The following is a 14,264-nucleotide window of genomic DNA, read 5'->3' as shown; positions in this document are numbered from 1 at the left end:
GAGAGAATCTGTGTGTGTGTGTGTGTGTGTTGCTATGGTAAACAGATACAGCATATATAACTGGGGGAGTGTGCAGTAAATTAGGGTCTCAATTATTTTCCCTCCCTCATCTTTCTCATTTTCTCCCTGGCATTTTCCAATGCCGAGGTCTGCAACTGTCAATTACACGGGGGCGGAGAGGAGGGAGGGTGACACTGCTTGATTTGGCCTCACTTCTTTTGTTTTTCCAGCTGAAGATACAGAACAGCTTGGAACATGCACACATATGCTGTGGGAAAGGACCTGGGTCCCTCCCTCCCTCCCTCTCTTTGTCTCTCTCCCCCCTTCTCTCTAACCCTACCTGTGTCTCTCTCGCCCTCTCCTCTCTCGCTCTATCTTTCGCCCTAAATCTGTATCTCTCACTCCTTTCTCTATCTCGCTCTTTTCCCCTACCTCTGTCTATCTGTCTCATTCCCTCCATGCTCTCTCTCTCTCTCTCTCTCTCTCTCTCTCTCTCTCTCTCTCTCTCTCTCTCTCTCTGGTGTGGTGCAAAGGGATGACAGTAATTCCTCACAGCATTGTTTGTCGGACGCATTTGAAAACCTGATGGAAAACGACACATTTCACATTTCATCACTCCTCCCCCACGGAGAAAAACATCTCAATACGGAAGCCGTTGTTTGCCACAACAATAGATAAGAGTCTGTTTGGGGAGAAGACCCTCACCAAGCTGTGGTATCAATAGCAGGCAAAAAAGCCAGGCTTTATTTTGACAGTGTTAAGTCTCCTTGAGTCACTCATGCAAATTGGCACTGGATTAGGTAATGTGATTGGACATTGGGGATAGAAGAACCCATTTACAGTGATGGAGTTCCATTTGTAAAACTGAGTTGTGGATTTCCAAAGGAAGTGTAAAGGAAGTGTAAAGGAAGTGTAAAGGACGAGGTTTCTGTGTTGCCACGGTGACTGATTTGACGTTTTGTTTGGTGTTCCCATGGGAGTTATGTGATGTAGGTTTCCTCTCTGTGTTCATCTCAACCTTTTTGTGATCACTTCTTTTCTAAATGTGTACGGAACTGTATTCTGGCTTTAAGAAAAGGGAGAGAATAAAGATGGAAGAACAATAGAGAGAGAAAGATGGGAAAGATTTGAAAACAGAAAGATTCAATCACTGAAAACAAGAGTGAAAACGAAAGCGGGGAAAACTTGCTCCTGGGAACGGCAGCTGTGCTGACAGAATAAATTTCAATACTGATGTGGGTTAATAAAGAACGTTGTGAATCGCAACACCTGGCTGTCTCTCCAGCAGGATCTGGACCCCCATGTCAAAACTGCGATGGGCTGATTATCCAGCTCCCCTCACCCCCCCCCCCCCCTCCTGACGACACCCTAGACTCCTGGCACAGCGGAATCAGGTGCACCCAAAGTGCTTCATAGCATTCACATGAATGGTACATGACTCAGCTATGGTGAGTTGTGCTATGGACAAATACTGACTGTGATGTTGATATGGGGAGGGAGAGGGGAGGGGGAGGGCACCGTAAGCCTGTAGTCCCCCCCTCTCTCACCCAGGCTCTGGGAGGGATCCCAGATGAGTTGAGACTGTTTCCTAATTAGTGGCAGCAGAAAAGGGATCTGATATTAATTGTGTGCTCGCCGTATCTGGGTTAGGTATTAACTATGTAAATATCACTGCCGTTCATGATCAAACATGCCACCCTTACCCCCACCGAGTCCTCTCATCTCTCTCTCTCTCTCTCTCTCTCTCTCTCTCTCTCGCTCGTTTTCTTTGTCTTTTCATCTCTGTTTCTTGCCCCTTACTTTCCATAATTTTTGTGTCCTTTACTTCTCTCCCTCTCTCTCTCTCTTGGACCATCTGCCTTCTCTACCTCTCTCTCCCTCTCTCACTTTGTCTCTCTCATGTGTATCTTGCCACAGGTTCCAGGGCCGTGTGTCTTTCTGCTGGGAAAGGGTTGGCCTGCAGGGCACTGTATCGTTAAACTCATTTACTAAAACAACAGGCTCTGCTAATGAGAAACTCTAATTAATATTCTCATTAATTCCCTAAATTGCTTGCACCCAGGGTTTAAGGTGGTGGCGACCCTCATACTATATTCAGCCTACAGATGTAAGATAAAGCTTAAAGTTGACATTTAATCTCCTTCTAGACAACCCACCCAACCCACATCAAGAGTCATTAACATGTCCTTTGATGATAAGCAATGGCCTAACAACTAATTAAAATTTAGAATATATTATGTTTTACACATCATTGTATGCGTAAAGTTTCGTCTTGGAGTGAAATTCTGGATGAAATCCGATGGGTCTTGTCATCGCTGACCATGAACAGTAATGAACACGAAGAAGGACGCTTTGTTTTTATTCATTTATTTGTATTACTTTTATCACTTGTATTATTGTTTTTATTATTATTGTTTTTATTGATTTTATGTAAAGCACATTGAGCTGCAATTCTTGTATCAAATGTGCTATATAAATAATGTTCTTCTTATTATGTCTGGAATGTTGACTGTGTCAATCAGAAATCAACTCATCCAAATTCCCCCTGGGAAAAAAAACAGCCAGGTTGCAGAGAAGCAGAGTGACAGAATGTCGTGAGATGTTTATATGTGGAAGACATTCCTCTGACTAACTGACAGTTGATGTCATTTGTCAGCCATGCAGGGGAACTTACCCACAGCAAATTCAGTTAAGGAGGAGCAGGGGACCAGCCAGGTGTTCTGCTGGAGACGAAGACAATGAGAAACTAACCAACCGTAGGGTCACGTTCTAATCCCAAGTCAGAGTTCGGTTTAGGTCTTTTATTCTGAAGCACTGTCCTGATGCGTATTCATCCATCTTTAACACTGACGTGACCTCGGAGAGAGCTCTGTGACAGGCCAGTTGAAGGGACTCCAGTCCCTTGTCGTCCAAGTCTGTACAAACTCGGCAAGAAAAGGCAAGACAGAAATCCTCTTCACGTTCGCTAAAGATTCAGTTCAGGAAAACGGGTAACTGGCCGCGTATTGCAGCACTGTGACGCTCGCCAAATACTGATCCAGGAACAGATTGACCACACTTGCTGTCCCCAAGTGGCACTCACACCTCGCCAGCCAGGCCGGTGACAGCCTTAGCAGGGGTCCCTCTCTCCCTGGTGGCAAGGCTACCCCGGACGCTCGCTCCGCCTGGTCCGCAGGCCTGTTGACTGGGCGGAGGGTGGGCGGAGGGTGGGTGGGTGGACATATGGGTGGTGCTCACTTCTTATGGCTGTGTGAGCTCCAGAGAGGAGGCAGCAGGACCCTGATACCACTCCGCTGGAGAGGGGCTAGGCCTGGGATGAGAGGAGCTGTGAGGAGGGCCCACACTGTGTCAGTCCTGGAGGAGACACACCGCAGCCTAACCAACCATGCTGTGGAGAGGAAGCTAACGCTAACACGATGCATCTCTAAGTACTTCAGGTAAATCATGATTTGGGTTGGGAACGACCGAAGGAGCATGCTGCCTTGTACTGTTGCACAGCCAAGCTAAGGCTTTGGTGTGTAAACAACTGCATGATCATGTTGAGGGAACAAAGATCTGAACCTCTAATCTAATGAAGTTCCAAAGCCACAGACGGGGGAACTTTGCATTTCCTTGATGTCGTTCGACATACTTCCAGTGCCATGTGACTAATCGTGTGGCACACAAGCGCTATCCTTTTGTCGACAAGCTGTAGGCAAATGAACAAGGGAATGTTAAACAAATTCTACCCTCCTGCTGAGATCATTCCTACCAGGGTCGGGAAAGGCTATCTCCCTCCTCGTGCACTTCACGCCAGAATTCTCTAATACCGTTATTTTTCTACTCTCTACCGCTTGAAATTATTTTCATATTTATCTCAGACGGGTCTATGCGTCTATTTGTTGGAGGCACAGACTGTTTTGCATTCGCTCGCGTACACAGAGCATAAATATTGGATTAAGTAAACAAATCCGAGGGGCTCACTTCTGAATAGTATCAGAGAGGAGGCCTCATGAGCCCAGAGGAGAGCTCCAGTCACGGCGTGACTCTGAGGCATGAAGAGATAGCTAGAGAGAGGGAGGAGAGGGAGAGGACAAGAGAGGGAGGAGGAGAGGAGAGGGGGGGGGGGAGGGGAGAGTGAGGAGGAGAGGAGAGGGGGAGGAGAGGGGAGAGGGGGGAGGAGAGGAGAGGAGAGGGAGGAGGAGAGGAGAGGGGGGGGAGAGGAGAGGGGGGAGGAGAGGGGAGAGGAGAGGGAGAACGGTAGAAAGAGCAGAAAGGGACAGATAGAAAAAAGAGAGGAGAGAGAGCGAGCGAGCGAGGGATAGGAGAAAGCGAGACAGAGAGAATGAAATGTCAGTTTAAGCCGCCCAGAGCCTTATCGCACAGATGTTTTGCAAACAGTGCTCTCTTCTGCAACTTTGAAACGGGGCCAGTCTTTCATGTAGGATGAGGTAGAGTCTGGCTCGTGGTGCTGCTGGAGTAAACACCGCAGCTCTGCCATTCACCTCACACAATCCCACGCTTCACACCCTGCTTCGTCTGTCAGTAAAATAGTCTCATTTGTTTCACATTTGTTGACGCTTTTACAAGTTGTTTGGCGGTTTCGTCCCTCTACCTCACACTGTATGTCACATGTTCAACATTCAGCATGATGTATCAGAATGAGAACGGTACTGGGATACAGCCATTCCTTCACCAGTGAGAAGGCTGCTCTAAAATGATTACAATTGATGTCATTCCTCCTGCAACAATTAGCTGTAATAACAATTGCCCCACAAAGCAGGGGTCTCGTGTTACATTTGTGTTGCCATCATGCAGAGACATGTCCCTTACTTAATTAGAATTGAACTGCATCGATTACCGCCTCACAATTAGAGTGACTGTTGGAGATGAGACACACCCTGATGTTAGAAGTAGCTTGTATCAGGTGTCCTTCACATCTAATGGCCTCGACATCCTCCAGGCAGACAGACAGGCAGACAGACGAGAGTTGGGTAGAGAGACAGGCAGGAAAACAGGTTGACCTGTATACAACCAGATAGACACACAGCCGGAAAACCAGACAAAGAGACAGAGTGAGAAGCGCATGGTGCTCTGTACCCAAACGAAGGGCATATTTTCTTGGTCTTCTCCACGTCGAGGCGTCCTCTGGGCCCGTGCCGAACGCCCAGCATAGACACCGGGGGGAGCGTCTCAGGCTAAATGACTTTCCGTGTTCCATGTTTACCAAGGCCGATGGGACCGTTGGTTTAGGAGATGCAGAGGAAGACATCAGTCAGAAGGCAGGATGACTGCACCAGGCCCAGAATATTATCAAGCGTGGCCTGCTGCAACGACAGTGGAAGGTGTGTGTGTGTGTGTGTCAGAGACAGGATGTGACACAAGCAAGGTACTCTCCAGTGGCTGACAGATCACACACACACAGAGGCACATGTACACACACACACACACACACACATGTATACACCATCTGGTGGAGCTCCCCGAGCCAGGCTATGTTCAGCACCTCTCACCAGGCTCCTGCTAAGTCATTCAGACAACGGCGTGAGACTCCCATTAGATGGGGGAGAAGGGACGTTCACAGCACTTGACTCCCTGTGGCCCGCCATTATGGGCAAACGCATGTCGGACCAAATGAGATAGAGGCCTTTGCAGTGAGTGTCGCTTTCATTACCTTACAAATCCCAGAGAACCTACCTACTCACATTCTGTTCACACAATCAAATGCATTGTGGCACTTCATAACCGTGCCCCCTGACCAGAACCACTCGTCTCCTACAGCATGTCTCATGGGTTGGAGAGCTCTGTACCATTCCTTATTTCCAGGATAATATTTTGTCTGTATGGAAATGGGGGCATGGTCGGTCGCATTTGAATGAACATGAGTGGTGAGTGTGTGGCATACTGTAGCGTGAGCTGTCCTCTCTGAGGCTCTGGGTTATGGAACATCTGGGTTCTTATCAGAGAATGGGATTAACTGGAGGAGAAGAGGGGAGACATTTATTAACTGACTGAGGGCGATAGTTGTAATTGTACTAAAGCAATCCAAATTGCACGATGCTACAGGTCATGTTTGACCTTGTTAGGAAGGCAGGATCCTGTGTGGAGCCAAACGATACATAACCAACCCTGACAACTGGAGCCGTCTACCTGCCCCTCAACATCCCAAACACAGCATAATCAACACACCAGAATTCCCCAAACCCACCAGCCGAAGGGAGCCAAGCCATGCAGAAAGGATCTGGCAATCTGGGTTTGGCCCAGCCCTTGCAGAAGGAGAGGTTATCAGAGATGGTCAGGATGCAGGTTTGGCTGTTCCAGGTCTTGGTGTCTGGGGGCTGGAGAGGGGGGCAGGGGGCTGGGTGGGGGGACTGGGAGATGGGGGTTGGTGCTTTTGCCTCGGTACTGCTGCTGCTGCTGCTGATGCATATCTCTAAATTGCATTTGGGAGAAGGCGCTGGGAGACCAGGGTAAACGTGCCAGTCCCAAGGCATACTTCTCTCTCTCTCTTTCTCTTACTTTTCTTTTCTGTGACTTTCTTTCTCTGTGTCCTTCTCTCTCGCTATCTCTCTTCCCCTCCGTTTCCCTCTCCTCCTCTCTCTGTCTCTATCTCTCCCTCCTCTTTTCTCTTTCTCTCTCTTCTCAATCTCTCTCTCCCCCTCCCCCCCCTCCCTCCTTCCCTTCCTCTCCCTGCTTTCCCCTGCTATCTCCAGGCAGCAGTGCTGTTTGTGCAATGCCTCCGTATGTTCCTCCCAGAAACAACCGTTACCTTACTTGATCTGTCACACGTCTGCTGCTCTGCGGGGGCGGGGGGGACGGCTACAACCGTCAGGGGCGGGGCGTCCTTATCTCCCTCCCCATGCCAGACCACGTCTGCCGGCCTGGGAGGCCACAACACAGAGGTGTCCCTCACAACCAGGACGGCTCTGGTCTGTTCCTTCACTTCAGCTCAAACTGAGCGAGTGTGCGTGCTGCTGTTCTACACTCCATACAAAGGAGGGTGTATCTCGGTTCTGCAGCATGTTTTTTTTTTTTCAAGGCAGCTGGTGGTTTAGAAATTTGGGCAGAAATGATTTTGGACGATGTGGCATAAAGCGTCTCTCTCTCTCCTCTCTCTCTCTCCCTCTCTCTCTCTCTCTCTCTCTCTCTCTCTCTCTCTCTTTGACGCATTGATCATTAACAGCCATGTGTCTGTGTAATGTGGAATTATGTAAATAAGGATGAGTATTACTGCTCTATTAGATTACCATGAGTGTTCATAAGTAAGTTTGTGTATACATCTATCAGTTGTCCACAGGCACAACAGAGCATGTCTGCTATCGGTCTTGACAGTTTTAATACTGAGCATCTTCATTCTATCTGCTTTGTTTCCTCAACTTCTTTACACTTAAGTGAGCATCCACAGGGAATGGAGAGAAAGTGTCAGAGACAGAGAAGGAGACAGAGAGAAAGAAGAGAGAGAGAGACAGAGAAGGAGACAGAGAGAAAGAGGAGAGAGAGGGGCAGAGAGAGGCAGGGGGCTCTCTAAACAAGCTTTCATCACACTGAGAAATGAGAAAATGATCTACGTGACACTGCTTCAGTCTCCGAACCTCCTGGGAAATGTTTCATAACGCCAGGTTCCCATCACTCTACTGTCTGTGTGTGTGTGTGTGTGTGTGTGTGTGTGTGTGTGTGTGTGTGAGAGAGAGAGAGTGTGTGTGTACGCGTCTGCGCTCACAGCTTCAAATCTTAGCAAAAAATTACAACAAAAACAGTGAAAAAACTAGGTAATGATACGTCTCTGACTGAACCAAACCGGAGGTCTGACAGCCCCCAGAGCAGACAGCGAACCCTGGGCTCCGAGCATCTCTTCAGCCTCTGCTTGTTTGGTTCATTTAGTTCATTACGTTTCTTCTAAGCCCCCTTGAGGAATCGTCTCAAAGGATTTGGGTATTATTTTGGGGCTTGTTTACATGTTTTGCTTGGCTTTGGTGAGATGCAGAGAGGCACTGCGACCTTGCTGGTAACTCTCCTAGATCACTAATCAGTAATCGTCTGATTTTGGTGCAGATCTGGAAAACCTGCCCCTCCCCTCCAGACAAACACAGAACAGGTGTGTGTTATGTTGCACATCTGAAGCCCATCAAACTGTGTACAGTCACTGGCATGATCAAGGCAGATCAGCACCAGCGCCCGGTCTTGAAGAGCACATCCGCAGCATGGCGAGCGGAGACTGGAAACTACCAACGACAGATGGAGAGGACACTGAAGACTGCCAGACACTGAAGACTGCCAGACACTGAAGACTGCCAGACACTCTGAAGACTGCCAGACACACTGAAGACTGCCAGACACTCTGAAGACTGCCAGACACTGAATACTGCCAGACACTCTGAAGACTGCCAGACACTGAAGACTGCCAGACACTCTGAATACTGCCAGACACTGAAGACTGCCAGACACTGAAGACTGCCAGACACTCTGAAGACTGCCAGACACTGAAGACTGCCAGACACTCTGAAGACTGCCAGACACTGAAGACTGCCAGACACTCTGAAGACTGCCAGACACTCTGAAGACTGCCAGACACTCTGAATACTGCCAGACACTGAAGACTGCCAGACACTCTGAAGACTGCCAGACACTCTGAAGACTGCCAGACACTCTGAAGACTGCCAGACACACTGAAGACTGCCAGACACTCTGAAGACTGCCAGACACTGAAGACTGCCAGACACTCTGAAGACTGCCAGACACTGAAGACTGCCAGACACAATGAAGACTGCCAGACACTCTGAATACTGCCAGACACTCTGAAGACTGCCAGACACTGAAGACTGCCAGACACACTGAAGACTGCCAGACACTCTGAATACTGACACACAGAAGACCGCATCAAGACGACAGAGAACAGGAAGCCTTCTGCTCGTCGTTAAGAACACTTGATCATCACGGCTCATTCAGACCAGATTTAGGAACCGTACGGTGGAACATGTGCTGGGCTGAGTGTGGTGGTGTAGTAGCTACCGCGGGGCTGAAGATGCAATGCTGTGTTATTCTGTGTGATGCAAGCTATGATATGCTATTCTGTGCTTTGCGATTTTGTGCAGTGCTGCGATTGTGTTGAGTTGTGGTGTAGGATGACTTGATGTCGAGTTCAGATCAGAGCTGAAGCAGCGTGGGAGAGCGGGGGTGATGATGTACAGTGCCCAGAGCATGCTGGGATGGCTGGGGCCACTGTCGTCGTGACAACAAAGAGGGCCAGATAGCCGAGCATTCCTTCCCATGCACTGCTAATGAGAGACAGAGGAACAGAGAGAGGAGGGAGGAGAGAGATAGATGAGAGCAGCCCCTCATACAGGAAGAAAAGAGAGGAGGGGGAATCCCACATCCTACAGCAGGCTTTGAGATGACCAAACCCGCTGATATATGTTTGGATTGTCTCTCGTTTCAGTTTCCCAGAAAGGCGATCATCATACTGGAGGGTTTTTCACAAGCAGTGGGATCGGCGCTGTATACAAATGTTAGCACTGCACATATCACTATAGAAAATGTAATTAAAATGATGTTGTCTCCGTGAATCCTTCAGTAAAAAGTATTTCTCGTGCTCCCTTTGGATCAGCAGTTTTAATGCCATCACACATCATACCTCCAAAACTGAGGAAAGGGTTCAATCACAGAAAGCCTGCATTTGTATTCACCGAATTAACATCCAACCACATCAAACAGGCGTTTCCTTTGTACGCTTAACAGGGCGGGATGACATGACTGACATCTTTCTGCACGCCTCCCCTCCTTCACATGAACGTGTCACTAATGCTTCTATTCCATCTGAGCTGCAATGCTCCAAAGCACATCAGTAGGCTCACACGATCTGTTTGGTTCACAGTGTGATTTCCTTTTTCAAAACTCTATAGATGAAGATGTTTTGATGTTTTTTTCAGTTGTAACATGGTGCGCAAGCGTGGTGAAATAAATGTAATTCTCTTTCTTTTCCCCATGTTGTGATTCGCAGGACTGATCACAAGAGTTACATGGACACACACACACACAAACACACACACACACATCCCCCTTGTTAGTACCGCCAGGCACCATATTTCCCACAGTTTCCTGAACAAAAGACCATGACCCTCCAATTCGCTCAAACCGAGGAGCGAAGATAACCAAAAAATGAATCCCGTGACGTGGGTTCACACTGGCCACACTGGCAATCCTACCCCGCCTGAAGAGGCCTTCCCCTGGGATGACTCGTAGCACCTGCCCCTGGCACAGGCCCCTCTGTGACCACTCCAGTTGTTTACAGCCAGCCTGTCCCCAGAAAGAAGGGCAAGGAGGTTTGAGATGGATGCTCCCTCCGTCTGTCTGTCCCACAGCGTCTGAGGGTGGCACAGTTCAGAGCTGAGGCGAGGCAGGCCAGGCAAATAGAGCAGAACCCCATTGTTATGGCTAATGACATTCCACAGGCTTCACGCTGGGTGCATGAAAGGCATCCTCTTCTGCCTCCTTTCTCTCTGTCCCTCCTTCATCCTCCTCTCTTTCTCCCTCCTTCCTCCTCTCTGCCCCCCTCTTTCCCTCCTTCCTCCTCTCTGCCCCTCTCTCCCTCCTTCCTCCTCTCTGCCCCCCTCTTTCCCTCCTTCCTCCTCTCTGCCCCCCTCTCTCCCTCTTTCCTCCTCTCTGCCCCCCTTTCTCCCTCCTTTTCTCTCTCTGCCTCCACCTCTCTCCTTCCCATCTGCCCCCCTCTCTCCCTCCTTCCTCCTCTCTGCCCCCCTCTCTCCCTCCTTTCTTTTGATTGCCCCACTATCCTTGACATGCACACACCACTTCCTCTCTCTCTCCTCCTTCCCTTTCTTTCTCCTCTCTCATTGCCTCCCTCTACCCCAAGGCTCTCAAGGTGGAGCAGTGGCAGTGAGCGAGAGAAAGAGAAAGACAGAGAGAGTGAGAGAGAGAAACAGAGAGAGGGAGGGGGAGAGAAAGAGGGAGGGAAAGGGAGGGAGAGAAAGGGGCACCTGCAATGGATTATTGAACAAGAAGAGATTCCTTTGGAAATATCACGAGAAATGACAATTGTAAGTCACAATGACTTGGAGTCATAGATAGTGTAACTATCATCATAATAAAGTATCATACATTAAGGCTGAATCAGAGAGGGTACAGTTTCTGGGGAAATTGTCAGGTGTGCTTAACATTGGGTTGGTGCTTCATTCAGTTCACCGTAGCAAGATGGCCGCCATGTGCGGACATTCTAGACTCCGCCGTAAGACATCTCGTGTTTATATATATATATATCTATGGTGTTGATCTCACAGCCTGGAAACATAGCTAGCTACATAATACGTTATCCCCATGGCCTGGGTCTGTAGCGTTACTGCAGCTCATACTACTGCAGTTTTTACTAGGTAGCGATCTCCCGGAAGCTAGCTAGCTGCTGGAAAGAGACGTATGTTATGTTTTGACGTTTTTTAGTGTAGGTAAACGCACGCAGGTTTGTGATGTTAGCGATGTTTTTGACTGTGGTTAGCTAGTTAGCTACTGTTAGCGGGACTTTAAACCTTCAAAAACCATGCAACAGAACCTTCGCTAAAGTAATGAGACGCACATTTTGAAACCGGTCCTTGTAAAAAAAAATGATGGACGTTAGCGTGTCTATAGAAATAATAAATAAATAATATATATGCAAGATAATTGTAGTGTGGGTTGCCGAGAGCAAGCACACCAAATGATTACCTCCGGACATTCTGACATCATTAAACTTGGTCATAACAGTGAAATAATCAGGTAAAGTCCCATAGGGGCTGGAGCCAGGCAAGGACATTAGGATCTGGACTGAGTAAACAATTAGCCTCATTGTGATATCATCTGAGACGCCAGGTCAGAAGGACCAGCCACAGGGCTTCCCCTACCAGGTGCCCTCGTGCACACCAGTGATTACAAAGAATAACACAATACGAAGGTGATATTACCTTGCAAACTGTCCTTCACCACACACTTGTCCAATAAAGCTGTCGTGCTCTGTTACATTTCATGCCAGTGGTACAGCACAAGTATTTCAAGGCATTTTAGCTATCTAGTTCCACAAGCTTGACGACTCCTCTGACTGAATGTGCCCAGACTGTATTTAAGGAATGCTCTGCCTCATATCTCCCTTATCACCGGCCACACACACTGGTTCTGCCCCCCCCCCCCCCGCCCCCTCTCGTTCGGTTCTGACTTGACCGTGGGTCTCTCCAACCTGCCAGTCTGAGAGGAACTGAGGGAAACCTACTGTAGGGGAGAAGGCTTCTCCTCACGATGAGAATGTTCCTTTGATTTCTTTGGAGGAAATATGTTGTGCGTTAATGGAGACATTCCGTGTCTTCTCTCTCTGACTTCAAACAAGGGAAAACAAAGATGGGCTTTAGGGGTGGGGGGGTGATAGCCCGGAGCGCTGTTCTCTCAAAGGAAACAATGATGTCCATACTGTATGTTCTATGTTCTGCCTTTTACTGTTCCAAATGGGTTTAGAACGGTTCATTTCTCCAGCTGAAAACTCCAGTTCCATTAATTACGATGCCATCGCAACTATGCATTTCAATTTGAAACCAGAAATATGTTATGCATGACGTAAATGGTAAATGGACTGCATTTATATAGTGCGTTTTTATACCTTGACGGCACCCAAAGCGCTTTACAATTTTGACATCTCTCATTCACCCATTCATACTCACTCACACATACCAACCTACCGACATACAGTACAAACACAGTACAGATGGTATAACTTCACTGTCAATAGTTCAGAGTTTCATTGTAAGATGTTATAAGATTTCATTTCACAGTAGCAGTCTTTGAAATCACACACCCTTGTCATATATTTGAGTGGAGTGTCTCAACAGTCTTTTACAGACATGACTTTGATTGTAGAGATGATTGCAGTGTTTTGGCAGGGCCACAGCTATTTGCTTTGGCCTCGGGCTTCACAGTGGTCAATATGATCACATCATAAATTTGAGTGGCAGTGTCTGTGTAGTTTCTACTGCCCATTTTCAGTAGAAAACAATCAAACATACTATTTATGCCTGTAAACATTTCCTCAAAATGATGTTTTCACACAGACAATTCTGGAAACGTAGCTTTCATACATAAATGTCAAAATGTAAATGAATTGATACGAATAGAAAGAATATTCTTATGAGGCACAACATGTTAGTGTGTCCACGTGGAGCTATATGGTTAATGCTTTGCAATACAAAAATAAATGCTAGGATATAAATGTCCCCTCCCTTTCATGAATAATTAGCCCTTCTGAAGGAATTGATTTAGCTGTATGGCTAATTGTAGCAGGGATTCCTGGAAGGAGGGAAACAGGCAAGCCCTGATGACAATCAAGCAAATAATTATCACACTGCTAGCAGGTGCTGCTTACCGCCTGAATGCATCAACAGGTCTAGCTATGCTAATCCAGTATTGATTAGCTAGCACCTCTCTACCATTGGTCTACAATCAACAGTACATACGCCGTCTCAATTAGCCATCTGTATCCACTCCTCTCCCCTCCACAGCACGGACACCTTTGAGGCCCACTCATCCCAATCAGTCCCATTCACAGGACTGTGCTGGGGGAGTTGGAGAGAGTGGGACGAGGGGAAACTATGATTGCTGAGACTAGGAGTTTGTCTTGGGGTTTATCTGGGGGGATGGTGGGGAGGGGAGGTGGGTGGATCCCTGCCTGTCACAGACTTCAGGTGATTTTGGAGAGGGTGGTTTGGTCGAGTAGAAGATGGTTTGTAGATAACAGCGTCTTTCACTTACCGGACAGTGCTTTTTTATTTAATTTTTCTTCCATTCACTGGGCTACAGCACACAACTATTACAAGCTTTTAAATTGAATGATTATGCCCAACCAAAATCATGATTTGATTATTTTGTTGACAATGAGCCAATAAAATAGGCTTTTTTCCACACACAGCTATGTATCTGTTGAGGGGGAAAGTAATCTTGCCATTATATGTGAATAATCCTCTTAGCAGTAAGATACCATCTTCCCTCATGCACCCCATCATCCACACACTGACACACACACACACACCCAGCCCCTCAGCATCAATACAGAGAGGTGCAGGTTTGCCCTTTAGGAAAGACACTGCTCAGCTCCCAGTCTTATCAACAGCTAATGTCAGAGCAGGCTGACATCTCCCTGCCCGGTCGCAGGCTGCCTGGGCGGGCCCGGCATATGTACCAGTCCAGCGGCACATCCAAACCCATCAGATGATGGACTGGTTGACCTTTTTAATGTTGAGATGAGCTGCCCTATCTCCTTAGAA

Source organism: Hypomesus nipponensis, chromosome 8, assembly GCF_054491055.1.
Source record: "Hypomesus nipponensis isolate SF chromosome 8, ASM5449105v1, whole genome shotgun sequence".
NCBI lineage: Eukaryota > Metazoa > Chordata > Actinopteri > Osmeriformes > Osmeridae > Hypomesus > Hypomesus nipponensis.
Note: the sequence above shows the minus strand (reverse complement) of the source record.